The sequence below is a fragment of the Camellia sinensis genome, unplaced genomic scaffold, assembly GCF_055761805.1.
Source record: "Camellia sinensis isolate YWXY unplaced genomic scaffold, ASM5576180v1 Unanchor2, whole genome shotgun sequence".
NCBI lineage: Eukaryota > Viridiplantae > Streptophyta > Magnoliopsida > Ericales > Theaceae > Camellia > Camellia sinensis.
In genome coordinates, this window is record NW_028129079.1 from 22,248,475 (window position 1) to 22,265,262 (window position 16,788).

At 31.7% G+C, this 16,788-nt stretch overlaps 1 long non-coding RNA gene across 3 annotated transcripts; it reads left to right on the plus strand.

Moving 5' to 3' along the window:
* The first annotated feature begins 13,008 nt into the window (after positions 1-13,008).
* Positions 13,009-16,421, plus strand: LOC114290352 (uncharacterized). 3 transcript variants are annotated; one of them, XR_014358325.1, is made up of 6 exons: positions 13,009-13,439; positions 14,233-14,374; positions 15,079-15,174; positions 15,359-15,442; positions 15,598-15,711; positions 16,231-16,421. It is a non-coding gene; the product is annotated as an uncharacterized LOC114290352 (long non-coding RNA). The 3 variants fall into 3 exon arrangements; XR_014358326.1 differs by having other exon boundaries at positions 13,009-13,337; XR_003638977.2 differs by having other exon boundaries at positions 13,009-14,374.
* Positions 16,422-16,788: the final 367 nt, after the last annotated feature.

Below are 16,788 nucleotides of genomic sequence, written 5' to 3' on the forward strand. Positions count from 1 at the left end.
TAGTACACAAATAAAAAAAAAAAAAAACTAGAGAAAAACTAGAAAACTTAGAAAAATGGTTCATGGAACTTTGGCACGCTTCAAGCTAATCAAGGCTGAATGTTGCCTTCTAACACCTCGGTGTTTCCTTCGGTTTCTTCGGTACCTGGCATGAAATGCCAAGGCAACGAGGATGCCAATGAGTGATGAGCTCAATAAGATACTACAACCCGAAATTCCCACCCCGATAATAATACTCACAATGAATAATGCGTAATAACAGAATAATAGGTAGCATTTAATAAGCATAATAGGAATGCCATCAGTTGAAATAATAACAATAGATAATAATTAAATAAAAATGACAAACAGAGGCAGTATTTCATCAAAAGGAAAATGTCCACTTTTCTTTTTAAATCTTCATAGATTTAGTTTATTAGATAAGTTCAAGTAACTCCCCGTGGAGCACTATTTCCACTCAACCGCTAAGCAATGGCCACGGGCAATTCTAACTTCCCCTTGGTCAAATATTCAAATGTTACCTCACTATAAGAAATTGCACTTTTGGCGACCATTTTTGGCAACGACGTCAATTTTTCATAGCCAAAACTATATTTTTGGCGGCGCAGTGATCAATTTCGTTGGTAAAAATAGACCTTTACCGACGCAATTTACAGTCGTCGCTAAAAAAGCATAACATTCATTAGGCGCCAAAATTATTGGTTGGCGCCAAAATTTCAAAAATTTTAGTTACGAGGCTTATTTTTTAGCAACACAATAAGCGTCGCTATTAGTATGCTTACTTTTGGCGATGACAAGTTGCGGTGGGTAAAGAGTTCAACATTTAGCGACGATAACATTATTCGTCGGTAAAAGTTTTGTTAGTGAAATGAGGTGATTTAGTAATTTGTATTTTTATTATAACTTTTCAAGGAGTTTTAAATATTTTAGTTATTAAATTGTAAAATTAAATTGATCATCGAATTAGATCACAAAATGAACTTATCAAGCTCAAACACACTCTTAAGTTTAGATGGCTAATTTGAAATAACCTAAACTTTTCCAAAGAATGTAGTTAGATTATCAATTTAAATATATTTGGTTTTATTTTCAGAAACTTGTTTCAAATTTTTTTTTTCTAAAAAACTAAAAAAAAAAAATTGGTGAAAAAATTAAAAAGTACTTATTATTTTTGTATAATTTTATCTTTTAGGAGGTCATAAATAATTTTTAAAATTTTAAAAATATATTTTTGATTTTTATACTTCTTAAATTAGTTTTAATTTTTTCAAAAAAAAAATTTAAAATTAAAAATTGTTTTTATTTTCATTTATTTTTTTTTTTTTTTGGTGATCTTCCTCTAAAAATTCACTACTACAAAAAATCTATATAATAAGGCACAAAGCTTTTTGAAAAATGTATCAAAATGTATGTGAGATACATTTTGATCCAATGACTGAGATCAATCCCAAATATATATCAATGGTTGGGATGTGTTTGATTCCCGCCCAAACACCCTCTCCTCTCTCTCCCACGCCTACCAAACACGGCTGCCTCTACCCAAACGTTGTCCTCAATAGGGCTGAGCAAGTGATCCGTGAAATCCGTAATCCGATCCAGTCCAGTCCAATCCGATAGGTTTGGATTGGTTTTTTGAATCCGCGGTTCGATTCCGGATTGAAGAATTAAAAATCCGTAGTCTACGGATTGGTTCCGGATTGAATCCCACGGTTCCGGATTGGAACCGATCCGAACCGTACACAAATAGTCTATATTTTTATTATACATCCTCCCCCATAGTATCTTCTCTTAATTCTATATAAAATATAAACTTAAACCTAAAACCGTATAATATTTTCTTTTATTACTCTTGTTTGTTGGTTTTTAGTTTTAATTTATAATGGTTTAAATACTTATAGTGAAACCAAATTTTCTTATGGTTGTTTAAATTTTAGAACAGTATGTCGCTATTATAGAAAATTATGTTGCTATTGTGGAACTAATATAGCGCTATGTTTATATTTTTATAAAATTAAAGTGTTATAAATATATTTTTGTTATTTAATTATGTGAATCCGTGGTCCTAAACCGATCCAATCCGTATTTAAATGGATTGGTTCAGATTGGTTCCATGATTTAAACGGATTGGATTGGTTCCAATTTTTTAGGAACCGTAGATAACGGATTGGTCCTGGTTTTATCCTAATCCAGTCCAATCCGGACCATGCTCACCCCTAGTCCTCAACTCCCTCTCCCTCTCCCTCTCTCTCTCTCTCTCCCTCTCCCTCTCCCTACTGTGCTTCACAACCGATCTGAGATCAGATAGCATTGCTGAAGGATGTCATCAATGGCTGAGATGTGTTCGATCTAGGGCTTGATCTGATCGATCTTCGGAAGGAGGTCGAGATCTGATCGTTGCCCATCGGATTGATTCAGTAGTTCTCGCCTCGCCGGCGTCGGCGCTGCCACATCGGATTGATGGAAAAAAAAAAATTGGAAATTTCGACTTCTTTGGTTATTGATTTGTTGATTTTGCAGACATGTGGTTCTACCTCCTGAAGTGCCCAAACTTCTTTCCAAGAATCGCCTTCTCTCTGAAGTAAGTAATTAGGGTTTAAAGAAAATGGAGTGGAATAGAAATTTAATTAGGGTTTAAAGAATCGCCTTATTTCTAGGTTTTCGCCTTCTCTCTGTGTTGTCATTAGGTATATAAGATAAATAAATCAAATTACTTGATTTTGGTTTTATTTCACATTTGAAATTTTCTACTGTGTTCGATCTGTTCACATTCCAGTAGAAATAAATCAAATTTTCGCAGTGTTCGATCTAAAATACAACCAACACTCACCCCAAGTATGTTCTGTTTCTCTGCGAAAATTTTTTAGGTAGAAAAAATTTTCTACCTTCTTGATTTTGGTTTTTTGGTATTTTTCTACCTTCAAAATTTGAATTTTCTACCTTCAAAATTTGATGGTGAAAATTTTTTTGGTATGTTTTGAAAATTTGATGGTAGAAAGTTGATCAGTTTATCGCACAGTTGATCAGCTTATCGTACAAAATGGGGTATGGCGAAATTTGTTCTATTTTCGTGGGGAATTTTGTTGTGCCAATTCAAATACTGAAGTGCCCAAACTGATCTACGAAATTTAGAAAATTTTTTATTTGAAAGTTGATCAGTTTATCAAATTTTTTTTGTTGTATTTTTTTATTTTTTGGTATTCACTCTGTTCGATCAAATACTGAAGTGCCCAAACTGATCTACTGAATTTTCTACCTTCAAAATTTTTTTCGGTTCGATCCGTAGCGAAAATTTTCTACTGAAGTACCCACCTTCAAAACCCACCTTCAAATTCAAACCTTCGATTCCCTCTCCCTTCAGATCCATAGCGTTCCACTCTAATCCCACCCCAAATTCCGAATTCTTGCCGAAGAAAACCCCTGTTTCGCCTCTCTCTCTCTCTCTCTCTCGCATTCAGTGTTTCTCTGCTTCTGTTACTTTCTCGGAGTCGTGTGAACAGGTATGTTCTGTTTCTCTGCTTCTGTTTCGCGACCTTTTCTTGAATTTCTAAATTCTAGGGCTTATTTGGTTTCTGTTTTAGTCATCCAACACTCACCCCAGGTATGTTCTGTTTCTCTGCTTCTGTTTCGCGACCTTTTCTTGAATTTCTAAATTCTAGGGCTTATTTGGTTTCTGTTTTAGTCAACCAACACTCACCCCCTCAAGAATTCAAGTTTCTTTTTCAGTATGTGTACTTTTCTGATAATTGTTCGAATTAGTGAGAGAAAGCTGAAAGGTAAATTGGGTTTTTTTAGGATAGCGAGTATGATTTTATTTTATTTTATTTTTTAGTTTGTAAAACGTTTCTTTTTTTTTTTTAATTTGCTGCTCATTTATTGCTGTCAAACTAAATCCGTGAATTTGAGAGGCCCATTGAACTTTGTGGCTCATCGCATTCAACATTCCCTTCAAAATTTTGTGTCAGACCCCTTGAAGAATCAACATTAATACAGAACTCTCTCTCTCTCTCTCTCTCTCTCTCACTCTCTCTCATACCCTCAATCTTTATTGTTTTCATCTTCAGTAATACCATAGCTTCATTCAATTGAAATGTGTGAAGAGAATAGTCCAAGTACAAATTAGAACAAGAGACACTCTATGAATTGAAGTTTATGGGTTCTTCTGGGTCTGCAATTCAATATGAATACTAGGTTATACAACATTTTTGCTTCTAGGTACTGAATAGTGAAGACCGAATTTGCTTTGATGGGTGTTCTTCTAATGAATTTGGTTTTTTTTATTTTATTTTTTTTAATATCAGCTGCTTATGACAAGGAAGGTTTCGACTAAATTTAGATGTTTTAGGCATTTTAATCGGATGTGTTTTGCTTATTTTTGAAGTAACTGGGTTTGATTTCTATTTGTTGCTCGAAATTGTCAAGTGGGAAATTTAGGGGAAATTTATGTTCTTCTCTGATTCTCTTACCTTTTCGGGAAGAAAGCGGGGATGAAGAGCTTTCTGTTCTTCCTAGGCACACCAAAGTTAATGTAACAGGAAACTACAGAACAACAGAACAAGGTGTCGTCAAGAAGGCTGTTGGTCTTGGTGGTTGGCATTGGCTGGTAATTTCTTTTTTACCTTTACACCACTTTATCCTCTATTCATTTGACTTTAATCATATCATTGCTATTTTAAATTCTTTTGCCAAGTCACATAATTGTTATCTTTCTAGCTTTTTCAATTTTTAAGGCCTGTGGTGCTCTCTTGCCAGGTGCGATTCCTGAGTTTGAGCTCCTATTTCCCTTCTATTGAATGTAAAGAAATAGAAGTGGAAATCATCCAAATTTAAAATTTTGTTTTCTCACTAAACATCTGTATTATCAAACATATCTCTATATAATAAGGGAAGAGGGTTTTTGGTGTTCTGTTTGTGCATTCTTATCCCAATTTTTATTTATTTATTTATTTTTTTGTAGCTTATGGGTTTGGATTTAATTTTTTAAAAAATTTTGGGTCTGAAATGTATCATGATTGGCAATGAGCTTTTACTTTGTTCACTTATTCTTTATTTTTATTTTTATTTTTCCACAAATTTAATATCCCAATACAACATCAAGGAACCGGCAAGGACTGCTAAATATGTAGCTGAAGTGTTATTTGGGGTTAGACCCAAATGTTTCTCTGCTGAATGGAACCATTAAGAGCACTACAATTTATATATAGAAAAATTAATGTGGTTTAAATTCATTATGGTTGTAGTCTTCACATTACCTAGAATCAATTTGCATATTGATTTTGTGTGCATGTTTTTCTGATTTTTATGCGTACATGGAATTACTGTCGTATTTAATTTAGTTTTGGGATCTTTCCAATTATATAACTCTCCATAAGAAAATGATGTTTTATTTTAGATATATTTAAATTTATTATTAGCAACACATTTAATTATCTATTTCTTGGCGAATTTTAATTGAAAGAACAAGAATTTTGTTTACGAAAGATAGAGGGCAACTCTTCTAGATTAATGTTAAAGACTTGCACTTTGGAATTTACAATTCATTTGCAATGACATTGAAATGGAGTTGAGTTACATGATTGAATTTGTAATAAATCAAAAGTTAATATGTAATTTGTCATATCATTACGTATAAAATTAGAAGAGATTGTTTTTTACTGGTGTGAATTCTTTTTCCAATTATTATTATTTTGTTTGTTTGTTTGTTTGTGTTTTTTTTTTTTTTGGGACGTATACATTGACCACTTCCCATCATTTCTCCCCTTATTTTATTAAGGGTAGCTCTAATTTAATGGATTAATAAAAAAATATTGGAAATAGCATATTAGTTGCTTTTTAAGAACAATAATTAAGAAATTGAGGTGATTCACCTACAAAGTGGCTTATCAAATAATGTCAGCTACTTCATACGTTAAAAAATACTAAGAAAAATAATATATAGATCAAGAATTCAAACACAAAACAAATGTCAATAAAGTAATGTATGTTTTAAATTCACTTCACATGTGAATTCGACTGTAACCGAGTTAAACCACACACTATTTAATTTTTTTTTTATTTTTTTTTTGATATACTATTTAAGGCTATATTTGTTTGGGTATACTACATAATTTCTCTTAAGTAGTTTTATGAAAAATCATCTAACCTTTGTAGGTCGATTGATTGATCCTGAACATTTTTGGCTATTTGATCACAACTTTGAGACACTTTTCATAAAACATTTTTATGATCGTTAACATTTTTGCAACACATAGACTGTAATATAAGAATTTTATTAGATAGTGCCTTCAGGCACGGGCAATCTCTGTTATTTTTTAAAAAGGTGTTATTTTTTAAAAAGGTGTTATTTTTAAAATGAAACTGGAATTTGATGAATCTTTTTTCTCTTTGTTTCACTTTTTCAGGTTGGTGATGATATACGGATGATGATCCAAGTTAGGTTTTTTTTCCAATCAATTTGTTTCGTATGAATAAAAATTTCAGCATCGACAACCACCCTCCCTTCGAACTCGCACTCGCAAGGTTCGATTTCTGCCTCTCCCCTTTCGTAGATCAGTTTATTACTTCTTTTAATTAATTTCAATAAATTTCTTGATTTCTAATTTCGTAGATCAGTTTATTGCATTCGATCAGTTTATGGCTATGTCTGGTTTGTCTATATGGTTGTAACACCACCACCGCTGCTCATCATCACCACTGCCGCTGTTGATGCAAAACCCACTTCATGCTCAAACAGAATGTGTTCAAGGAAAGCTTCAAGTAAAATTCTTCAATACTTTGAAATAGACCACAGCTCTATTCATACTTTTTTTATTTTTTTATTTCTCAATCAATAAGTAACTAATTATAAATACGAAAAATATTTATATTATCAAACAAATCACTAACTCATACTTTTGTACAGTATTATTACTATTTTTTTAAATAAGTTTTAAACATCCAATACAGACTCAACACAATGTATGCTACAACACTATGGATTGGGAATCAGATCACAGTGAACATTTTGAGTTGTGTATTGTATGTGTCTGTTTGAACCTACATGGAAGGAAGCACATGCGAATTATGGACAGTGACTGCATACCCTTTCTCTTTCTTTTGATTTTTTAAGTATCTACTGTATTGTTCTGCATGCTAATTTTGTAATTAAGTTCTGATGTCAAACTTAAACATTTCAATTGACTTAAACCCACTTCATATTGTATTGTTTTGCATGCTACATCCTTTCAATTTTCTCCCACAAAAGCACCCTGTCACAATTATATATATATATATATATATATTTTAATCTTAATATATATATTCCTTGCCTTCTATAGCTCCTACAGTATTACCTACACTTCCTTCACTGGGACAAACTTCATATATTATACCAAGGGATTGTTGATAGTGTATTATTTGTTTCTTTTGACAGTGGCATATATTCTTCAACCTTGAATAGATTTAATTTTTTGAATTGGATATTTTGATGGCTATACTAGAAATGTATCAATGTGCTCTATCTTCATTTATTTATTTTTTTGAATTAATGATTGAAGACTGAATAGTGATCTTTGAAACATAAACTTGACACGCAGACCTGGCCATAATGCAAATGAAGATGTTCACTTGACAGTGAGGAAATCTACAGCAGGTCCGCATTTGAATATGAGAAATATGGGATTTGTTACGCTACACTAGATGTAAATTATAGTATTTATGGTGCATATATGGTGGTGAAAATCCATTAGAAAAGGAGATTGTAAACTTAAGACCAGGGAAAGCTTCGAGTAACTCACTTAGAGATCAATTAAAATTTGTTATTTAAAATATTAACATATAGTTCTGGGAAAGCTACTGAAGATTAAAGTTGGTTTTGTTGGTTGTTGTTTATGTTGGTTGTTGATTTACTTGATAGATAGTATAAATTTGTTTTGTTTTTTTGTTTTTGTTTTGTGGCATAAATTTATGTTTGGACTTTCTAAATGATAAATGGTGAACTTCAAAATACTTATGATTATAACGAATTTTGATTTTGGTTTTAATTTGAATTGGATACTTTGATGATGGTTATACTAGAAATGTATCAATGTGCTCAATCTTCGTTTATTTATTTTTCTTAATTAATGATTGAAGACTGGATAGTCATCTTTTAAACATAAACTTGACATTCAGATCTGGCCATAGAGCAAATGAAGATGTTCACTTGATAGTGAGGAAATCTCCAGTCCTCGATTTCTGCCTCTCGAACTCAGCTCGCAAGGTAGTCCTCGGTTTCTACTTCTCCCCTTCTCTCTCTGTTGGGCTGTGTGTTTTTTTTATTATTGCGATTTCTGATACTGTTTGGTTAATTTTAGGTTTTTTTTTTTTGAGTTCATCGTGTCCTGCCTCTCTCTTTCTCTTTCTGACGGGCTGTGTCTATTTTTTAATTGTATCTACATATGAATAATTGCGATTTCTGTTGTTGTTTGGTTAATTTTAGTGGTTTTTTTGAGTTCATTGTGAAATTCGATTATATTTGATTGGATGTTATTGTTGTTGTTGTTTACATTCATGTTATTGTGTACGAATTTTTTCCCGGAAAAAAGTACCCATAAAGTGCCTTCAATTTATAAATGTGGTTTCACACAATCACAACACCTTCGATCTTCCTTACCATTGCCAGACTTGGCTTGGAGAATGAGATTCAATTATTATGGTGTTACCCTCCCTCCGAAATTTCGACACTTTTTATTTTATTTTTAACAGGAAATTTCAACATTGTCAAGGAAGCATCATTGTATCAGTGAAGTTTCGGTTCAGTTCTTATCCTCGAGACAGTGAGTCTTCGCTCTCAATTTTTAGATTTGATACATTGATTTCAATAAATTTCTTGATTTCTAATTTATCTTATTTGAAATATTGCATTCCAGTATAAAAATTGTTAATTTCTGTGTTTGATATTAAAGATTTAGATTCTGTAACAATTTTATCTGATGTAAAAATGTGAAACAGCACATCTAGCAAAAAATCAACTCAAACAGAAGGAAACAAGTCACCAATTCCTTTGTTGTTTTTCAGCTATGTTAACTCACAATTTCATTATTCTTTTTTGTTTTCCTCAAAGATGTTTGGTTCATAGAATTGTACAGCATTTGAGGATAACAGAGTATTTAACAATTCTTCCAAATTTGAGTTTGAATTCCCAAACGAGGCACAACTCTTGATAAAACAATGTAACCAAGAACAATAAAATGGCTGCATCATCCACAAAATAAAAATTCAATGATATGATCAATTTTTTTTTAATATGATATCACCGTTATATTAATTTTTTTTTTTAACGTCCAATGCCCATTTACAAACAAGTAATAGTGTGATAAGTAAATTTGTTTATCTTATCATCATCTTTACATTAGTGGAATGGATCCCAATCATTAATTCAATTTGTTTTTATGGGATGATTGATAGTGGTATCATGGCTCAACACAATCCATATGCTGCACATATTGTTTTATAGTTTGGCAACTTAATTTCAATAGGACTTCTAATATAATATATCCTTTTAGTCATGGGGGAACCAAAATTTAAAGCTTAAATAAAATAAAAAAAACTATCCATGCATTCTTCTTTAATTGAATTGTTATTTGTGCTTCTATTTTATTGCACTTTTCATCAGGTTTATTTAAGAAAATTAATTCCATGATTGTATCCATAAATCCTATATCACATCTCTCTTACTTGCTTTGTATCTTCAAGTGATTAACAGGTTTCTTGATTTCTTCAGTGCAATGGTATTTTAAAGTGCGTAGGTTTCTTGATTTCAAATTTAAAACTCTCTCTCTCTCTTTTCTCTCTCTCAGCTTTTGTTGTTTCCTTCTTTCCCCCATCAGAGCTCACTCCGGTAAGTTATTTCTCTCAGATTTTGTTGTTTCACTCATCTCCTTCTTTCTCTTTCAGCTTTTGTTGCCCACCGTGAAATTTATAATTTTAAAGTTGCCCTTTTGTTCTCTATTCTGTTTAAAATATGTAGAAATTCAAACATGTCTACAACTCCAGATATTGATTATTCTTTGTTTTTCCTTTTCCCCTCCCATTTCTGCCTCTGCTACATTAATTTTGTTTCCTAGCTCTTCAATTTACACATTATGATGAGAAGGTAGACCAATGTAGCTCTTCTTTTTTTTTTAGATAACTAAATGAAGAATTATGTTCGAAATCAAAATTACAGCGCTGATAGGAAGTTGACTGACTGGAATACAGGGAGAAAGTAAGCCTGGGCGCAGAACACTTCTCCTGATGATGGTTTATCAGACAGACTTATGCCACTGGGACACCCAAGTATGTGTTCCATCAGTGCAATGGTGTTTTAAAGTGCGTAAGTTTCTTCATTTTTCATTCAAAAATTTTAAATATGATTCAAACTCCAAGGTTTATTTGGTAGTACATTGTTGTTCATTGTTGGTTTTCAAATAATTTCTTCTTCCATGTGTTTGGTTTTTTTATTATTATTTTTATTTATTGAGTTGGCCTTTCATGTGTTTTGTATTAGCCACAACTGGTTGCATGTGTAATGCTTGATAAAAAGGTTCAGTTGGAAGGATCATTTGCTTACATATGTATTATCATGTGCAACGTCTCCTATTTGGAACTCTAGAACCTTTGTACACTTGAGAAAAGTCTAATATCTATATTCAAACATATTATTGTGATTTGTGAATAAGGTACTGCAAGTCCAAGGAAAAATCAAACACTGAATTTTCATTATTGATGAGTTCGTTTTTTTAACTTTTACATTTGATTCATTGTTTCTAGATTTATAGATGTTCATTTAGGTGATTTTTGTGTAGTTAGTTCAGTTTATATTTGTAGCAAATTTTGAAAATATTTCTCTTATATTTGGTTAGAATGGTTTAGATAATCCCAACTAAAAAGTGAAGCGTTGAGATTTTTTTCACTCTCTCACTATTTCCATTTCTCTCTTCTTTCTCACCATACCTCTTCTATCTTCTATTGACTCTTTCTCTTCTTTCCCTACACCTACAACACTGCTGTTCACCCCTAAGCCATCACCGACTCTGTTCGCCTCACATGTGCCTCCTCCGCATCCCCTTCATTCCCTGCTAATGATGTTGCCACCAGTGGCAATGGATGCCTCCCAAACCTTTTTTTTTTTTTAATCTTTTTCCCATTTGTATCCTTTTTCCCATTTGTTTTCTTTACACCATGCTTTTAGGTACGGGCATACACTAAATTTTCTTTACACCGTGCCTCCCAAACAATGAATGATGCTAAATTTTCTTTAGGGAATTGACCCACAATGCCTAAAATATTGTTCTGTTGCTATACATGGTGTAATTGGTATTGTTTATGCATTTGTATTTGTTGTATAGGTACTTTAACTCATTGCAGAGTGAATGCTTTTCTGCCTGTTTCCAATCCGATGTAAATATGGTCATTTCAGCACCAACGGGAAGTGGAAAAACAATATTTTTGAGCTTTGCATTTTGAGACTGCTCTCAAGGTTCATCTCTACAGAGGGGAGATTTATTCACTTAAAGCGAATGCTTAAAACAATAGGCTTTCTACAATTTTGTATATGAAAAATTTTTAGATGTTTATTTAAACACTGAAAAGTGCAGAAGATTATTGATTTCACACCTACAGATGTTCTTTATTTCATTAACTTTGTATTGTTGGTTGGTTTTGGGAATAAACTCCTCATGTTGTGGAAGGAATTTTGTTATTAGGGTCTATTATACCTTATTGTCTGACTGATGAGGTCTACTATAATTGTTAAATCCATAATTGCTTCAACAGTTGAAATCTTTTCCTGTATGCGTTCACATTTATTAGTGATTAGAAAAGGGATGTACCTTACAAAACATTTACAGTAGTATTTAGTCCTTACATAGGTGTTTCCATGATTTTATATATCTGTTGTGTTACATAAGGTTTGAACAAAATATATATGGTCTCTCTGCACCATTAGTAAGTTGTTGTACTTGATTTTTTCTTATTTCCATGTGGTGTAGATTGTGCTGAGAATACATTTTTTAAAATCTCATGTGACCATGTGGGCAAGTTAAAATTTTTTTTTCCCCCTATATTTTTTCTCATGTAGTTTTGGGTTTATAATTTGCAAAGAACTATTACAATGTTGAGTTGTGGCAATAGCACTAGCAAGTGTGCATTGCTTGGTGTTTAAAATTAATTTTTTTTAAATTACAAAGTATTGGTTGGCGTGCGTTTCAATTTTAATTTTTTTATAGATTATAGAGCACTGGCTGGCATGCATTGTTTGGTATTTCAATTTTAATTTAATTTTTTTTTTTTGTAATTGTCAAGCATTGGTTGTGCATTGTTTGGTGTAATTTTTTTTGGATTATTGTGTTAAGAAATGTACAATATCTTTGGGGTGTGCGTTTTATTTTGTATCTATAAATTTTTTTTTTTTTTTTGACTTGCTTGGTAAGGATGCTTTTATTTTTAATTTTTGTGTTGATATGAAGTTTATGCTTTAGAGTCATAAAGTTTGTTAATAAAATCAAAATGTTTATGATTGAGTTACTTGCCGTACTTTAAATAGTTGATTAGGAAATGTTTATTTTCAAGTTTAAAAAAAAAAAAACTTTTCAAAATTAACCAGACCTTGATTTATATTTTGACTTCAATTTTTTAGCAACAAATGGAATAAATTATATTTTAACCCAACAATTTTATATTCAATTACATTTTGATTTTATCATTATTAGCACCGTGCCTTTAGGCACGGGCATACACTAGTTCTTAAATATTACACTTAAAAAAAAACATGACACTTTTAATAAAAATATGATTAAAAAAATCAAATTAATATTTTAATCACATCTAATTTAATTAAGTGTGATAATATTTATTTTTTACTTCGCTCTTTAATTAATTATGATTATATTTTTTTAATCACATTTTTTAATTTAAATATTATCATATTTTTTTAATCACATTTTTAATTAACTTGTAATTATATATATATTTTTAAAATTTTATTTTTATAAAGAGCGAATTGAAGTTCCATCTCATTCTCTCACCTCTCTCTCATTCTCACAGCAGAGGTATGTCTTCTATCCCTCTCCCTCTGTCTCTCTCCCTCCTCAGTCTCATATCTTTTTCGGCACAAACCCTTTTTATATTTTTTTGGCTGCGCAAACTGCTCCTCACATCTCCGTTCATAGCGATTGCCCTTCAGATTACGTGAATGATGAAAGATCTCACCTATTTCTAGGCAATCGGAGTTGTAGAAACGCCAAAAATCTCACAATTTCAGATCTCTGTCTGCCGGTGTCAAATCTCACCACCACATCTCCTCAACCAGATTGTTTGGCCAGATTTGCTCAATCTTCCATGTCTGGTTCTTTATGATGTTGTTTTCGCTAAACTCTAAATTTTTTGTTTCTGTCACACTTCGGCTTTCAGAGATGGGGTTTGAAGTAGCAAGGAAACCCCATGTAACTTCTCCCCGCAAGCTCTATAGCAGATAGCAATAAAATATGTTTTTAGTTAGTACACTTTCTTTATTCAATTTTTAGTATTTCAAGTTGATGGGTTTCTTCAACTTCAAAGACTTATGAAATGGTTTATTAGGATGACTGGAAAGTAGAATTTTAATGTTCCATCTAGTTCTTCAGTCTTTCTCTGGGTTCATCAGTATGACACAACGGGGCCACAAAATATAGAGAAATTTCTAAAATTAGGGTTTCTCCCAAATTGACAGAAATTCATTTTGTTCCTTCATAGTTGAAAGGATTTTTTTAGAGGAGAACAATTATTTGTCAATTAATTCCATTTCTTTTGTTTATGATGACCAAATGTATATCCTTGGGCTAGACTATTTATTCCTATGATGTTTGCTGAGAAACTCTTCACTTCATGCTCTTCTTGGGTTTTTTTTTTTTTTACAATAAAATTGAATTGTTCCGTTGACTTAAAATGCTTATGAATACACTTCATTCGAAGACACTTTCTCCTCATGCTTTGAACCTGGTGTCATTACAAAATATCTAACTCTTAACCCTGTTTCTTGATGTATCAGAATTGGGTGTTCAAAAAATTTTGCATGATTTCCATTTCAGACTTATATTTATACGATCATGCAAGAAAAATCATGAAAACCATATATATAGTTACGTGGTTGAAATGAATTCAACGGTTCTGTTATTTATGCATCAAGGTATTCAAAACTTGCTTGAAAGTTAATCTTATGAGTAATCTAATTAGTCCTTGTTGTGTGACATATATAAGAGACTGGACGTAAGAGAAGCTGAGGGAGGAACCAGAATTGGTATTAATCCATCAATGCTAGACAGTTTTGCAAATTTCAATGGAAAGCAGAATATAGTGCAAATTGGGAACATGTGCTATGAAGACAATTCATTTTAGAGAGGTATAGCGTTTGAAACTTCAGGGTTTATTTATGGCAGTGGTAAGGGGTGAATTATAACTAACAAGTGCAAGAGATGAAGGGTTGTGTGGGTTTGGATTGTTTTCTTTTTCTTTTTCTTTTTTGGTAGGTTTGGAGTTTGCTTGATTAGATTCTTTTTATATTTTGGGAAAAATTAATTACACAAGTTTTTTTTTTATGGGGTTGAGTTTTGCTACTGTAAGTAAATGTGTCATTTATAGACATTCTAATTTATGTCATTATTCATTTATTTATTTATTTTCAAAAATCAGGACCAAGTATTGTATAGATTTTTCCCAAATGCGGTTAATCTTTAAAAACTCAGTTTGATTTGAAGAATTTCAATTTGTTTTTTTATTTTTTTCATCAAACAGGTTTTTTAAACTTCTTGAATGTATTTTGACCGTGAAATCGTTATGTACAAGATCATATGGCTAAAATTGTTTGATGATATGGTTTTTTTTTTTTTTTTTTGGTGTGTGTGTGTGTGTGTGTGTGTGTGTGTGTGTGTGTGTGTCTTATTTTCGTTATTGAAGTTGCATTCATTATGTAAGTTGTTGCAGCATTGTTTTTGATATGGAAGTTTAAATCGTTTTTATGTGATATTTTTTCTTTGTAATGTGTTTACTTTCTGTTACCTAATTTTCAAATATTACATGGATGTTGATATATTCAATTTGTCGCAGAAACTAAAGACTCATGTTATAAGGAAGTATATCAATCCAGAATGGAATGAAGATTTAACACTTTCCATTTCAGATCCTGATCTTCCAATCAAACTGGTATGTCGATTGTTTACTTTTTTACATCGATTAACATCCACAATAGTTTGATGGATGAAATCAAGTTGAAAGAAATAGTACTGAATTTCGACATTGAATCCGTGTTTTAATTTTTTTTAGAAGTATTTTTGTATTAATTTTTTTCCATTGAATGATTGGACCTGATATCCATGTTGTTTGTCAGCTCCTCAGGAAATTGACGAGTATGAACTTGTTGATCATGTTGATATATTGACTCCTTTAGAGAAGACAATTTTGGAATGGAGTGGTAAGTCCTCTCAATCTTTTTTTCATGTTATTCATTGCCTTTTAAATTTTATATTTGCTGTACTTCTAGTTTGTACTTGTGCTTTCTGATTAATGTGAGGAAAATCCAATTTATTAGTGTTTTTTAGAATTATTTTGCCACTTTTTATGTATTAGAAAGTTGCCAAGTGGTCAGAGCGAAAGGAGGTTGTTGCTGAGCTAACTAAGCTAGCATCCACAAAAAGGATAGCTCCTGGTGATTTTACAGAAATCTATCGAACACTTAAGAAGGTCATTCCTCGCCCCCCACTTAAAATTCAGTCACATTTTCTATAATTTACTATGTCCCTTTGGATCATTGTGTTTGGATGCAACTGACTTATTTATTTCTTTGTGATATTCATTTTGCTCTATTTCATTTGCTAATTTTTTAGTTGATAGGGTATTAAGATGCTGTCTGTTATAGACTTTTACATATTTCTTTGATGATGACCGCTCATTTTTTTATTTTTTATTATTTTTTTATTTTTTGTCTAGAACTTATAAATGCATGATCACATGAATGTGCTACTTTCTTACTACATGTAAGAAATACATAGGTTTGGAAATTGAGACCTGACTTGGTGAATGCTTTATCTCCATCATTGTTGTCATTAGCATTGTATCTATATTGGATTGATATTCCTTACTTACCCAAAAAAAAAAAAAAAAAAAAAAGAGATGCTCTTCTTGATGCTCTTCTTGTTGCTTTATGATTGGTTTTACCTGTTTCATCTTGGTAATACTTATCTTCTACTTCATAATGGACAGGGTTACTTGATGCTCTTTGGTCATTTTGATGTTCAATGGTTTGGCTTTGAAGTTTGGTGGTGGCTAGAACCTTTTTCGCCATGCCGTGTCAGTGAAGTGGATCATTCTATAATTTTCAATACTTTTTGTATACATTCCCCTTTGATGTTGCTGCTACTATATCCAGTAGTTTACTACCTACTCCTGCGGGTTGTGTAGGAGATTATACTATAATTTTTGGTTAGGTAGTTGTGGTAAGTAATAGTGATATGGCTGTAATACTTTTTGTTACTGTAAAACAGTGTTGTTGTTTCCAAAGTTGGATTTACAAGTAGTATCCTACCCATGTACTGGTGTTATAACAAAGATGTACTGGTGTTATAACAAAGATCACAGGGAAGCATTTTATAGAAAATTATTGGTATATATGCAGTATATATATGCCAGCGATTTTTGCACTTTTAGAGACAAATCAATTGTCGGTAAAATAAATCTTATAAAAAATATGAATGATTTTTAATTATTTTTGTCGATGCAAATTTGTTGTTGTCAAAAAGTAAAGTTTTCTTGACAAATAAT